Source organism: Lipophrys pholis (genome assembly GCF_963383615.2).
Source record: "Lipophrys pholis genome assembly, chromosome: 3".
Classification (NCBI taxonomy): Eukaryota; Metazoa; Chordata; class Actinopteri; order Blenniiformes; family Blenniidae; genus Lipophrys; species Lipophrys pholis.
In genome coordinates, this window is record NC_137627.1 from 77,369 (window position 1) to 92,517 (window position 15,149).

Sequence of the window (15,149 nt, forward strand, 5' to 3'; positions counted from 1 at the left end):
CTTACCTCACCTTATATTACCCCACAATAGGGAACAGTGGGGCGGTGCCTAGGTGGGGGGTCCAGGCTACTTAATTGCGGTCTGGGTCCTCCCCCGACTTTGCACCACCCACAATTTTAACCACACTTAGTCATGCAGGGTCTTGAGGGGGTTAGCCGCTTTCGGGGTTCTGCCGCTTGTCAGCGGTAGAACGCCCGGGCCCCGCTACCCCCCAATTTTAAACCGCACCATAGACACACACATCGCATCCACCTTTTCAAAACACAAAAACACACCCTTACATACATCCAACACACATATAGGGCAGGGGAAGGGCGGGAGACGTGGCTCCCCCCAGCACCTCCCGCTGGGGTCCCGCCCCGGCCCGGGGTGAGTGCGGCTGGAGTGCGGGGGGCGCGCTCCCTCGGGCGTGGCGCTTGTGGGGGGGCTGGGGTGCGGTGCTCCTTCTCCACTTGCTGTTGGATTGGTGGAGGTTGGGATACCGCGGTGGCCGGGAGGGGGCCCGGCCGGCGGCCTGAGGGTGCGAGAGTCATCACTCCCCCCCCCGTTCCGTGTGTGTGTGTGTGTGTGTGTGTGTGTGGGTGTGTGTGTGTGTGTGCGGGGTGGGTCATGGGTTGGGTTTCCCAATCAAGACCCGGGGGGAGGGGTTATGGGGCGGGTGGATTATGAGGCTCCTGGGGGTGTAGAGTTGACTGTTCTCCGACCGGGGCCTGCGGCGGGCTTCGCTTTCCTGGGTCTGGGGGCGGGGCTGGTCCGGGGCGCAGCGGCTGGGGCCGTCTCTGCCTTACCGGGTTGGGGGGGGCGGTGGGTGGGCCTGTTCCCGGGGGTGCGGTGGGACTCGCCGCCGGGGTTGGGGGGGCTCTCGGCCCGCTCGGCCCGGGGGCCCTGCTCCGGCCTTTTCTCGGCTTGGCGGCTTGGGTCGGGGCCTGGGGCCCTGTGCCCTTTGTCCTTCTCTTGTGGGCCCCTCTTGCCTGGGGGGGATTCCTCTCTGCATTCTCCGTCGGGTGCTTTTTGGGCGGGGGCGGGGCTCTCTGGGGTGGTTCGCTGGGGTCTCCCCGGGCCTGGGGGGCTTCTGTCTGCCGGGGTGGCGGTGTCCGGGCGCGGTGGCCTCGGACCCCGGGGTGTCACCACGGGTCCCCCCACAACAGTTCCGGCCACACCCAGTGGACAAGCCACACACACTCACATACACGCACACACACACACACACACTTTCACTCCTCACGAAAGGTGCTTCTGAAGTTGCTTGTTGTCTGTCATCATTTGCTCAAACTTTAAAAATCATGTTCCTCTTTTGTTGTTGCCTCTTTGTTATTTCATGTTCCTGCTTCACGTTACTGTCTAGATAGAGCTGCTCAGGCTGGTTAATCTAGGAAATCATCTTACTGTCTAGATAGAGCTGCTCAGGCTGGTTCAATCTAATAACAGTTGGAAAGTATTTGGATGAGTGTGATTATTGCAAATAATATATGTAGCACAACAAGGACATTGTATGTTATCCCCTTCCCCCCTCCCCCCTCCCCCCTCGACTTTCTTCTCTCTCTCTTTGTGCGTTCCCCCCCGGTCGTGTACGGCAGCCAAACAAAGAGAGAAGAAAAAAAAAGAGAAAGAGAGAGAAGAAAACAAGAAAAAAGAAAGAAAAAAAAAGAAAAAAAGAAAAAAAAGAGAAAAAAAAAGAGAAAATAAAAAAAAAAATAAAAAAAAATAAATAAATAAATACTGCATTGAAGATACCATTACAGATTGTGTATTATACGATCATTTATGGCCCTAATTGATCGTATATTATACATTCAGAAATAGTATACTATACAATCAATTATAGGCATAAATACTCAGGCTACACATGCTATATAGATAAAAAGGCAAAAACAATATACACTGTACTACATTGAAGAAAGTAATTTTTAAATGTTGCATTGTTTACGGATTAACATTTTCTGAATTTCCCATGAGCATTTCAGCATTTCATTCTGTCGCTTTTATTTTGAATTGTGGCATTTTATTTTGAATGAGCACTTCCTGGCTGACAGTGGACGGAGCCTGAGAGTGGAGAAGCCTGTCAGTCGAGATCCTGCAGCCAGACACTCTTGGAGTTTAAAAAAAGAATCTGATGAAACAGCTCAGGCAAGGAGTGCAATTAATTAATCAATTGACTGGAACGTAAAGGAACAGTTGAAGGGAATATCTAATGTGGGGCTAGACTACTCTATCTGGGGGCAAGTAGAGAGATATGTACATTAAAAGTAGTCTCCGAAAACCTAGGTAACAATGAATAAAACATCACTTCACACTTATCAATTAAAACCAAATAAAACACTGACGTTTGCCTACTCACAGTAACCAAGGTGACTAAAAAACACATGAGCTCTACTTTACCTCTTTCCCCCCCCCCAATAAGTAAAACAGAAAAAAAATGGCCCATCTAAATCAATTATGAGCTTGGAACAAACCGTGGTTGGCTCCTCTAGAGCAGTCTTTACTTGTAAACTAAAAGAAAGAGGGGCACATGACTATACAAAAGAAAACTTTACAAAAAGAACATTTTACAAACTCCATGTAAAGCAATGTACCAACAATAATCTAACTTACTAGACTGGAACTGTCCCTCCTCCAGTTGGAGACTTGCAGGTGTTTGAGATCTGAATCAAAAGTTTAACAAATTATACATTTTAATTATTATTTATCAAGTCAAAAACTGAGCTGAAACACTTAAGCTCATACATTTTAAAATCATTCTTTGAACTAATGTAAAATGTTTTGTAAGTGATCTCACCCAATAAGACACCAAACAAACGCTGGCCTCAGCTGCTCTCACTCAGGTGTGTCTCAGTGCAGGAAGAATGGCTCAGGTGAGCTGCCCACTCCTTTTTATAGACTCCGCCCCTCTTCCTGCAGACTGCTTTTCAAAACCCTTTCACATCTGACTTCCTGTTTCCACCCTGTCACAGACACGTCCAGGAGAAACACTCACCTCACTCATCTCATGTTTACTTCTGCCTCCACCACAGTGACTTGATTATCCAATAGCTCAGGAAAAATAGTTCCTGGACAAGCCCCCACTTCTTTAGAGTCTCCTGTGGTGGAAAATTGAAAAGGAGACAAACAACCAAATAATTTGATTTTGATTTGATTTGAAGTTTTTATTTTCAAACATGTAATAAAAGAAAAACAAAAAAAACAAAACAAAAAAACACAACATCCAATTACATAAATATAAAAGGATCAACACCATATGTGCCCGTGTCTTTCACATGCAGGAAAAGGAGTAGGAAGAAGACGTACTTATTTAATCCTACCCCTTCACATCATTGCTGTTATCTTCATTTACAACAATATATCTTCATCACTTTCAATGCATTGAATCCTACAATATACTATCAACAGTCAAGACACACCTATCACTCAAACAGAACTACTGTATGAACAAACAATCCTCATGTCATCAACAAGCAGTGCACCTCGCCAGGATCAACTCTTTATATTTATATTTGAATTGGCATTTGACAATGGTTTAGTCTCCACACAGAGTTTATTCCAGATTTTTATGCCAGTTTGTGACACAAAAACCTTTAAGGGTGGTGCAGACTTTATGAGTTTTAAACTGTAACTCTCACAGTTTTCTCTGTTGCAGAACCATTTTTGAATATTGTCTGGTAATAAATTATTCTTTGCTTTATGAATTATTTGAATAGTTTTAAACTCCAAAAGATCCATAAATTTAAAAATTTTTGATTGTGAAAAAAGTGGATTAGTATGCTCCCTAGTGCCAACACTGTGTACAATTCTTATTGCTCTTTTTTGCAGTATGGGAACTTCACAAGTATTTCCCCATACTTCCACACAGTAAGTTGGTTAAGGTGATATATATATATATATATCACCTATATATATATATATATATATATATATATATATATATATATACATATCACCTATATATATATATGTGTGTGTATGGCGTATTTTATGGCATAGTCATTTACTCCACAAGGACTGTCTGATCATTCCATTTGTCAAGAAAGGATTAAACAGTAAAGTCAAGCTTCTGATCAGTGAGGATATATACACACATTTTCATGAGTTACTCCAACAGCAGCATAAAGGCAATCTACCTGCGGAACTGTAATGACGTCTTTAAGGTCAGATTGCTTTGATAACAATGTCCACATAAGGCCTCAGGTACACAGCAATGTTTTAGAGGGGAAACCCCAAAACGTCTGCTACGTCTTGGTACCCCAACATTGGTACATGACAACGATGTTTTCGAGGGGAAACCCCAAAGCATCGGCTACGTCTTGGTACCCCAACAATGGTACCCGACAACGATGTTTTAGAGCGGAAACCCCAAAACGTCTGCTACGTCTTGGTACCCCAACATTGGTACATGACAACGATGTTTTAGAGGGGAAACCCCAAAACGTCTGCTACGTCTTGGTACCCCAACATTGGTACATGACAACAATGTTTTAGAGGGGAAACCCCAAAGCATCGGCTACGTTTTGGTACCCCAACATTGATACATGACAACGATGTTTTAGAGGGGAAACCCCAAAGCATCGGCTACGTTTTGGTACCCCAACATTGGTACATGACAACGATGTTTTAGAGGGGAAACCCCAAAGCATCGGCTACGTTTTGGTACCCCAACATTGGTACATGACAACGATGTTCGGAGCCCCTGAAAATCCAAGTTTGTGAAAACACTTCGACTTGATCTCAGGGACTGAATTGGATCCTGTCTCCAGCATCTCATCGTCTTCTCAGCCACCCACAAATTCTTTATTGGGTTTAGATCAGTTCATCAGGCGGGCCAATCATCACTCAGAAGCAGTGTGGTAAGTGATGCAGCTCTGAAGAGTTGTAGCACTGACGGTTTTCAGCTCTAAGCTCTCCTGGCTGAGATGACCTTGGATTGGAATTATTGTTGTATTATTACTATTAGTGCCGTCAAAAATAACGTGATGATTAAATTAATTGATTTGAAATGTTTAACTCGTTAAAAAGAATTACGCAATTAACTTTAATTTTTACTCCCTTTAGGCCATAAGGTGAAAGCCGTATCGTTTCATCCCGTTCCAACATCAGGGCACTACAATCCCTTTACTCCATAACAAAGATATATTAGTCCTGAGCGAGATGCCCAAAGTTCTCCATTATTATATGAAATAGCATTCATATTGCAACAACAGACTGAGGAGTCATTACATTTGATGTAATGACTTTTCTGCACCAAGGATTTTATTTTTTGTTCCGAAGGCCTTTCATCAGGTTAAAAAGTAAACGAGCGCTAACATCCTTTTGAAAACTCTCACCTCTGTTTGGGTTATGAGCAGAGGTTTCCCTTTCCAGTTATGCCTGAAGAGATCCAATAGAGGCTGGCCGAGTGTGGTATGATCCGATTGATACCAAAGTGATTTTAATTATAATAAACTACCTGAATGAAGGATTCTATGATGGAATCTTTGACATTTTACCCTCTTGTGGGAAAACACTAACTGGAGCACTATTGATGATTATGTTAGCACCTGGGTTAGTGTTTGATTCCCGTGACGTTTTTCTTCCTGATTGAATTTAACCTATTCAACCCCCCAGTAAACTGTGTTTCTGTGATGTGGTGGGAATGCATATGTGTGTGTGTGTGTGTGTGTGTGTGTGTGTGTGTGTGTGTGTGTGTGTGTGTGTGTGTGTGTGTGTGTGTGTGTGTGTGTGTGTGTGTGTGTGTGTGTGTGTGTGTGTGTGTGTGTGTGTGTGTGTGTGTGTGTGTGTGTGTGTGTGTGTGGAGCTCCGTATGTTCGCGGTGAGAGTGTCTCCTCTGACACGGACGACTCCTCCTCGGCCCTCAGGCTGACTTTTGCCCCCCGAACTCTCCGACGTTTGAGAGTAACTGGTTGACAACATTTTAGTTTTCCGCATGGCCAAGCTGCTCTGGGGCATCTTGGAGGACGGCCATGATACATGCATGACTGGGTGAGGCGCCGGGATGGATGCATAAGCTGTTCGTAAGATGCAAGAGCAGGGAAAGGGGAATTATTCGATTCACCAGAGACGGACACATGCTCACACGTCAGGTTGGTGCATTTGTAGGTTTTTTTTTGTTTTTTACTTCTTTTTTATATCTTATACAACCAGTATTTTAATGTATTTAGTTTCTTGCGGGGTTTTTTTGGAGAGCACTCATATGCTCACACATCCTGGTGACAACATAAGGTCCACCTGGAGTTGGGTGGATGGATGGCACGTTCATGCAAATTGAACGCTTTCGATAAAGAATGACACCATGAGCAGAGCTGTCAAAAGTATTGACATCCATTACCTTCGCTATCGAAAGTTGGGGTGAAGGTTATGTTTTTGTTTGCGTGTATTTATTGGTCTGTATGTATGTATTTTTTGGCAAAAAACTATAAACCCAAATTGCATGAAACTTTCAGGGAGGATTTGTCATCATCACGGACCAATCCATTAGATCTTAGGACATTAACGTGAACCGTTTCCGAATAAATCCCCCCCAAAAATTACGAAAAAATAACCTTGTAATTCATTGAGGTTTCCATGGTGACAAATATAGCGTTGGCGAAGGTATGCACTCTATGGAGTGCCCGTTCTAGTTACTCAAGTAGAAGTCTAGATAATGGGGTTTAGAAATAGTATCATCTCAAGCTTTTTACTAAAATGTAAAAGTATCAGCTTCAAAACTACTTAAAGTATAAAACTTAAAGGAATCATAAAGACATAACAATACCAGCATAGGCTGCCATAATGACTATAATGTTGTGATATATTTTGAAAGCCGTGAGCTCATGGTACTTTGGTGAGGGGAGTTGTTTTTGGATCAAATCATTTTGATAAATGATTTCAGGTACGGGCGGGGATGTTCCAGGGTTGACTGGTCTTCCCACCCAAATCAAATTAGTTAAACTAAACAAGCATTCGTTTGGCAAGTGTGCAAGTTGTCGAGTGCTTTGCACAAGAAGAAAACCTCCAAACCTGCAGATTGAAAAACGACACCACCACCAAGCAAACGTCCACCAACTATGTTCAACAAAGTAAAACTACTGCAAACCGAATCTAAAGTAATATAAAGTTATTTGTCTTCAAAACAAAGCAGAAGTCGTGTTTGAGGGTCAAGAAAGTAGGTTCTCCCTCTTTGGTGGTTATCTTTATGAATAACTCAACTTCGCAAAAACTATTTCTACCATTTTGACACAGAAAACAGGAGAATAATTTTCACCCTGTGGCTGATCTGCAGATTGTGGAAAAAAAAGAGCTTGAGTTGTACAACATCGACAAAGACAGAAACTAAATGTTCGAGGGATTCTCTGATCGTTGCGACAAATCGTACACGTAAAGGCTGGAGTGGAGCTGAGAGCGCCATTAGCTCCCGTCTCCCTAAGAGCACTTCTATGTAATTGTGCATTCAAAATGGCTGAGTCACGCAGAAGGAGCACAGAATGAACGGGCAGATTTGGGCTTTATGACACGTTACAAAATGTGGCGGTAGGCACCGGTTGCCGGGAGAGCCGAGTCGGGGAGGACGAGTGCGTTTATGTGCGTCAACAGCCCCCGACATCAGCACAATGGACTCGACGTTGATTGAGCAGCCGAGCAAGGGGAGTTTGGGGACTAATAACTATTATGAAATTGATAACCTTGGCAGGCACAGACTCGGGCCGCACCTGCTGCCATTTTCAATGAAACAAGAGGAAAAGCCACATCGTTGGGAAATTGTGACCCAAATATGAACCCACTTCATTTACTTCTGCCATTTCACTGTGTTGTGACAACGGCAGGACAGAGCGGGGAGAAAGATGAATTCCATGGCTGCGACTGACAGACCAGATCAAAAGCTTATCACGGCCGTTTGGAGGCTAAAGACCAAAACAAAGCTCGAAGATGAGACACAGATTCACGGTATTCCATATTTACATTTTTTTTCATAGAACAATCTGTGACCATAAACACCTCACACAGGAATGCAGTTTCCAAAGCAACTTCTGATTAACAACCATTTTACATTGTGTGCAGTGGTGAGCTTCTAAACAAGAAATCCCTTCATTTCTTCATCTACTTGTTTAAATTCCTTCTAAAGCTTGGCTTTAATTTGTCCTGATGGAACTAATGAACTCCAACAAAACCAACCGGTTACAAATATATTGTAAGGATTTTAAAATAGTGACTAAATGTGCGGCGGCGAATACCACACATATTGAATTTGACTGTAATTCTGCCTGTTGTTTTTGATGATGCTGTGATACTTTCATGTGACGGGATTCTTACAACATCCAATAATCTGGAGCTGTCCAAACAGCTGATCCAAATCATTGAATCCAAGTTGATTCTGTACTCATGAGTTTGGTACATAGAATACTCACCAGATTGCCAAAAGTATTGGCTCACTTGTCTTTACACGCATATGGACTTGATATGGTTGGTCCACCCTGAGCAGCTATGGTAGCTTCAACTCTGCTGCGAAGTCTTTCCACGAGACTTCCGAGTGTGTTTATGGGAATTTTTGATTATCTGTGTGGTCAGACTTACAGTCTCTGCTGTAATTATTTCTAAATGGTCAGCAATCTGTGGAGTCCAGTCGAACTGGATCATCCAGCTCTGCTTTGTTCGCTGGTGCTCAGTGATGCTGGAACAGGAAAGGGTCATCTCCAAACTGTCTCCACAAAGCTGGGAGCAACAAATTGTCCAAAATGTCTTGGTAAGCCGAAGCTTTCAAAATTTCCTTTTTACCGGAGGTAAGCGGCCGAGCCCAACTCCCCAAAAGACAAGCACCCCACCACCAAACTTTACTCCTGGTACAATGCAGTCAGACAAGTACCAAACCCAGACTGTCCATCAGGTTGCCAGATTGAGTGTGAGTCCAGAGAACTCGCCTCCTCTGTTCTGGAGTCCAGTGATGTACCTCCAACGCTCTGCATTGGGTTTGTTGGTGTGACGCTTGGATGCAGCGGCTCGGTCATGGAAACCCTCCACGAAGCTCTTGAGCAAGTCTGAAGGTCACAGGAAGTTTGGCGGTCTCCAGGAAGTTACCAAAAAGTTTTTTTTGCATTCTTTAGGTTCCCAGTGAAAGTCCCACTTCCCAAAAGAAATGTGTCCTCACTTCTTTCTTTTACAGACAAAACCCTGTCAAAGTTTACATAATGAATGTTTTTACTATACGTGGACGCTGAGAGCTTTTCAATGGTGTTTTGTTTGTCTCTACTGTCTGGCCTAAACTCACACCAGAGCAGACTTCACTCAAAGCCTCTGACATGCTGCGGCCTTGAGGAAGTGTTTTTCATATCGAGGTCTTTAATTTTGGATTCTCAGTGCTGTCAATCATAACCCCCATGCTTTGCATTCAGGATCTGCTTCATGCACATCGATGGTATCTTGGTTTTCTTTTTTTTTTAGGTTCTTGCTCTGTCCAAACATGCTCAGGTGCCATGAACGATGGAGGCGTGACCCCAGACAGAGCGAGGCAGCAGGAGAAACATTAGCAGAGAGGCAGATGAGAGAGAGAGAAAAGATGTGCAGAGACCCGCCTCATACTTTCGATGTTAATTGAGGTGATGCTCTGACATGCTGTAAGCGTCCTGAGCACAGCAGTCAAATGGTACCTGGAGGTGACGGTGAAGTCGAACACGCTGTTGGCTTCGTTTTCAGCCAGGAGGCCTCAACTCGTCCTGCACACTGCCTAACCAGCAACACCCGAACCCTTTCCTCCCCGTGTCGCCGTCCGCCAATCGTTTACATTCACAGTCCATACACAGTATAAGTAGTCGGGCAAAATGGTGAGAATCTGGATGACCCCAGAGAAAATAATAATACTAATAAAAAGAAAAGAAAATCATCGTAGATGTTGTTGTCGATGAGCAGGGGTTCCCTCTACAACTCTGTCATCTGAGCCATCACAACCGTGTGTGTGTGTGTGTGTGTGTGTGTGTGTGTGTGTGTGTGTGTGTGTGTGTGTGTGTGTGTGTGTGTGTGTGTGTGTGTGTGTGTGTGTGTGTGTGTGTGTGTGTGTGTGTGTGTGTGTGTGTGTGCGTGTGTGTGTGTGTGTGTGTGTACTTTTATCATGGCGTTCCCCCGGGGATGAACCACAGATGTGAAAGAAGAGAAAGTGATGTGGATTCTGAAAAGCAGCACACATGAGAAGACATCTGGTGAAGGGGAAGAAAAATGCTGAGAATAAATGAGGTTCTTCATGTCGTAGCAGATGTGTAGATTTCAGCATGTACTCTGTCTTTCTGCTTGTGATTTTTATTAGACAATCATTGTCGAGAGACAAGTACGATTTTCTCTCAATGCGATTAGACGGACTATTTATCAACTACATTTACTTCTCGAGGTTTCTCGAGGTACATTAGATCTTTATCATCCAAAGCTCTTCTAGTCAATGATCTGATAAGCGAACACAACATTGATCTCTTTGGATGAACAGAAACCTGGCTACGTAAAGATGAGTATTTTAGTCTAAATCAGGGTTCTCAAACTCAGTTCCTGGAGGGCCGCAGCCCTGCAGCTTTTCCATGTTTCTCTGCTTCAACGCAGCTGATTGCAATGAGTGGCTCGTTATCTGGCTTTGTGCTGAATGCGGTGATGAATCATCAGGACATTCAGGTGTGTTAAAGAAGGGAGGCATGGAAAACATGCAGGGCTGCGGCCCTCCAGGATCTGAGTTTGAGACCTATGGTCTAAATAAAGCCTCCCCTCCAAGTCATACTAACACTCAAATAGCTGGTGAAAGTGGTGGAGGAGGGTGGAGGCAGCCATCTAGAACTCTCAGTTACTAATTAATATTAACCCTAAACCCAACTTTAGTTCTTTTGAGAGTCTGAGCATGACCATGCCACACCCGTCAAATAAAATAGTAAATTCTGTAGAATCTGTAATCATTTCTCGTCCTCCTGGACCTTCTTCAACTTTTCTAACTGAATTCTCTGAATTGTTGTCAGATGTAGCCCTGACTAAAGATAAGGTTATCATGGTAGGAGACTTCAATGTTCATGTTGACCTAGAAAATGATAGTTTCAGTACCAGCTTTAAATCTACACTTGACTCTCTAGGTTTCTCTCAGGTAGTAGACGGGCCTACCCATAAACATCTCCACATCCTAGACCTTATTCTAACTTATGGTTTGAATATAGAGCATCTGACCATCTCTCCTCACTATGATTTCCTGTCAGATCACTTCTTAATAACCTTTGACTTTGTTCTAAATAGTTCTAACCCTCCGGTTAAAGCCGTGTTAACCAGGTCTCTCTCTGATAACATAGTAACTAAATTCAAGGAAAGAATTCCCTCTGCTATAGAATCAGTAGTGGATCTTCCTGACCCGTATACTGTTGCTAGCTCAGACATTGAATCCCTAACAAACAGTCTGACAGATATGCTAAAAACAACGCTAGACGACATAGCTCCTCAAAAAATGAAACTGAAAAAACAGGAAAAGTCCTCCCCATGGTTTAACTCATCAACCCTCCAGCTTAAACAACGCTCCCGTAGATTAGAAAGAACTTGGCGTTCAACAAAAACAGAGCTAGATTATATAGCCTGGAAGGATAGCTTCAAAACTTATAAGAAAGCTCTGAGTAGAAGTAGAACTAATTACTACTCATCCTTAATAGAGGAAAACAAAAACAACCCTCGGTTTCTTTTCAGTACTGGAGCCAAACTGACCAAGAACCAAAATAGTGTTGAGCCCACCATTCCTATCAATATATGTAGTGAGGACTTCATGAAGTTCTTTCAAAATAAAATGACAAGGCTTAGGGATAACATCCATCAAACCCTACCGTCCGTTAGCCCCATAACAGAGGAACTGGTTAAACCTAACAGTCATCTGGAATGCTTTCAGCAAATACAACTAGTCCATCTAAACTCCCTTATTTCTTCTGCTAAACCAACTACTAGCCTGTTGGACCCAATTCCTACTAGAATTCTGAAAGAGGCACTGCCACTAATCAATAATTCTATACTCGCAATTATTAACCAGTCTCTATCAATAGGCTATGTGCCCCAATCCTTTAAACTAGCAGTTATTAAACCTCTCATTAAGAAGCCAAACTTAGACACAAGCCTTCTCTCAAACTACAGGCCCATCTCCAACCTTCCTTTCCTGTCAAAGGTTCTGGAGCAAGTAGTGGCTAAACAACTCCAGGATTATCTGCAGGAGAATAATCTGTTAGAGGACCTTCAGTCCAGCTTCAGAATGAACCACAGTACAGAGACTGCTCTGCTAAAAGTTACTAATGACCTTCTAATGGCCTCAGATAGAGCTCTTCTATCTGCTTTACTTCTTCTGGACCTTAGTACTGCATTTGATACTGTCCATCATAATATACTCTTAAGGAGATTAGAAGATGCCGTCGGCATTAAAAACTTAGCCTTAAACTGGTTTAAATCATATTTATCTGACCGCTTTCAATTTGTTCATGTAAATAACAAATCTTCAATGCATGAACGGGTCCGGTGTGGAGTACCACAAGGCTCCGTCCTCGGACCCAGGATGTCCAAACTCCTCTGTTAGGATCTTCCAGCTAGAGCAGAACGCTGCTGCAGGTTTACTAACCAGAACTGGAAGAAGAGAGCACATCTCCCCAGTCTTAGCATCCTTACACTGGCTTCACATCAAATCTAGAATAGAATTCAACATCCTTCTGATCACATCTAAAACTCTTCATCACCAGGCTCCGTCCTATATGGAGAAACTTCTAGAAGTGTCTCACCCTCCACGAGCCCTTGGCTCTGAGGATGCAGGACTGTTGGTAATCCCTAAAGTCCTTCAAAGTAAAAGAGGAGGCAGGAGTTTCAGCCATATGGCTCCTTTACTCTGGAATCAACTAGCAGCCTCGGTCCGAAGGGCCCACACCATTAGTTTATTTAAGAGGAGACTAAAAAGCTTCCTCTTTGATAGAGCTTCTCATTAGGAATAAAATAGGAGCACTAAGTTGAGCTGCTCTAGGCCTAGACTGCTGAGGGGATTTCCTCTCTCCCGTTAAAGGGAGGAACTCTACATTTGGAGCTTCTGTTTCTTGTCTTTCTTTCTTTCTCTCTGTGTAACAACATTACTGGAGCCACCAGATCCTGACAGGAGGGGAGCAGGATCCAGGGGATCAGACCCAAGACTCCCAGAGTGGAGTTACCACGGTCCTACTACCCGACCCCCCCACAGCACCGGGACCCCACCGCAACAGCACGGCCCTTAAACTCCAGACTGAGATTGGTTCATCATCAGACCAACGCTCATCATAGACTTTTCTTAGTATTTGTACTTCTCTGGCCTGTCTGCCACTCTCTCTCTCTCTCTCCCTCTTCTTTCCTCTCTCCCTCTTCTATTCCTCTCTCTCTCCCTCTTCTATTCCTCTCTCTCTCCCTCTTCTTTCCTCTCTCTCCCTCTTCTATTCCTCTCTCTCTCCCTCTTCTATTCCTCTCTCTCTCCCTCTTCTTTTCCTCTCTCTCTCCCTCTTCTTTTCCTCTCTCTCCCTGTCCTATCCCATGTACTTCTCCCCCCAACCGGTCAAGGCGGATGGCCGCCCTTCCAGAGTCTAGGCTCCGCCCCACGGTTTCTTCCTGAAGAGGGAGTTCTTATGAACTTCTCTCCATGCGAGGGAGTTTTTCCTGGTTTCCACTGTTGCTTGTTACACCTACTTGCTTTGGAAAGGCTAAGTTGGGTTCTGTTGTTCTCTATCATTGTAAGAGGTTCTGGAAGGTTTAGTTGGGTTCTGTTGTTCTCTATCATTGTAAGAGGTTCTGGAAGGTTTAGTTGGGTTCTGTTGTTCTCTATCATTGTAAGAGGTTCTGGAAGGTTTAGTTGGGTTCTGTTGTTCTCTATCATTGTAAGAGGTTCTGGAAGGTTTAGTTGGGTTCTGTTGTTCTCTATCATTGTAAGAGGTTCTGGAAGGTTTAGTTGGGTTCTGTTGTTCTCTATCATTGTAAGAGGCTTTGAGATGTTTGTTGATGTGATTTAGCGCTTTACAAATAAAATTGAATTGAATTGAATATTTACTCTGTGTATTCGGTGTATATCTGCTTGTCTGCTGTATCTTGGTGTTGTGTGTACTGTTGTTTCCTCTTTTACCCTCTGAAAAGCTCTTCCAGGGACCAGAGTTACAAATTAGTGTCAAGCTACATACTCATGTGCAACACATCAGATTTTTTCTATGTATATTGCACTGTCCCTGATAAATAAATACATTGAACCCCTTACCCTAACCTCAAGAAATTAACCGCAACTGGTAACCCTTAACCCAAACCCCTTCCTTATCCCCAACACCTTACCCCAACCCAAACCCCTTACCCTAACCCCCCCCACACACTAACCCCTTACCCTAACCCCCCCACACCAACCCCTTACCCTAACCTTGAGAAATTAACCCCAACTCGTAACCCTTAACCCCAACCCCAAACCCATCTCCTTACCCTAAGCCCCAAACTTTAATACACACTGTCTCCCCCTGCTGGCCGCACCACGTTACTATCTGTCAAATCCTGTTACAGAGTGCTTTGGCAAGCTCAACAATGACATGTATGGAGCAGCCTTTTGGAAACTCACTCACTCACTCACTCACACACACACACACACACACACACACACACACACACACACACACACACACACACACACACACACACACACACACACACACACACACACACACACACACACACACACACACACACACACACACACACAAAATGTTGCAATCATCTATTTGCAATGACAACTCGAAAATTGCTCCAATCTGTCAAACAGGTCTGCCTCTATGGCTCCCTCTGCTGGCTCAACTGTGAGCTGCCCATATGCAAATGAGAGTCATAGAAGCCAGAGTAAAACTGCTTTTCAGGCTTATACCTAACCCTAACCCTAACCCTAACCCTAACCCTGACCCTGACCCTCTAAACGTATTGAGAATGGCTTACTACCATCCACACAAGTAATCGTATTGGCAGGTTACTGACAAGTTAGCGAGCTAAAAAAAATAGTTGACAGAGTCCAGGCTTGTATCAGTAAAAGTGAGCGGGTTGTTTCCTACCTGAAGATGTTTCTTCAGGTGAGACATTGGCAGCACTTTGTCAGCTGGGATGCATAATTTGCATTGTACAGAGAGGTTAAGAGCCTTCTCTGACTTCAAAACAAAATGATGCCAGAGTTTCCA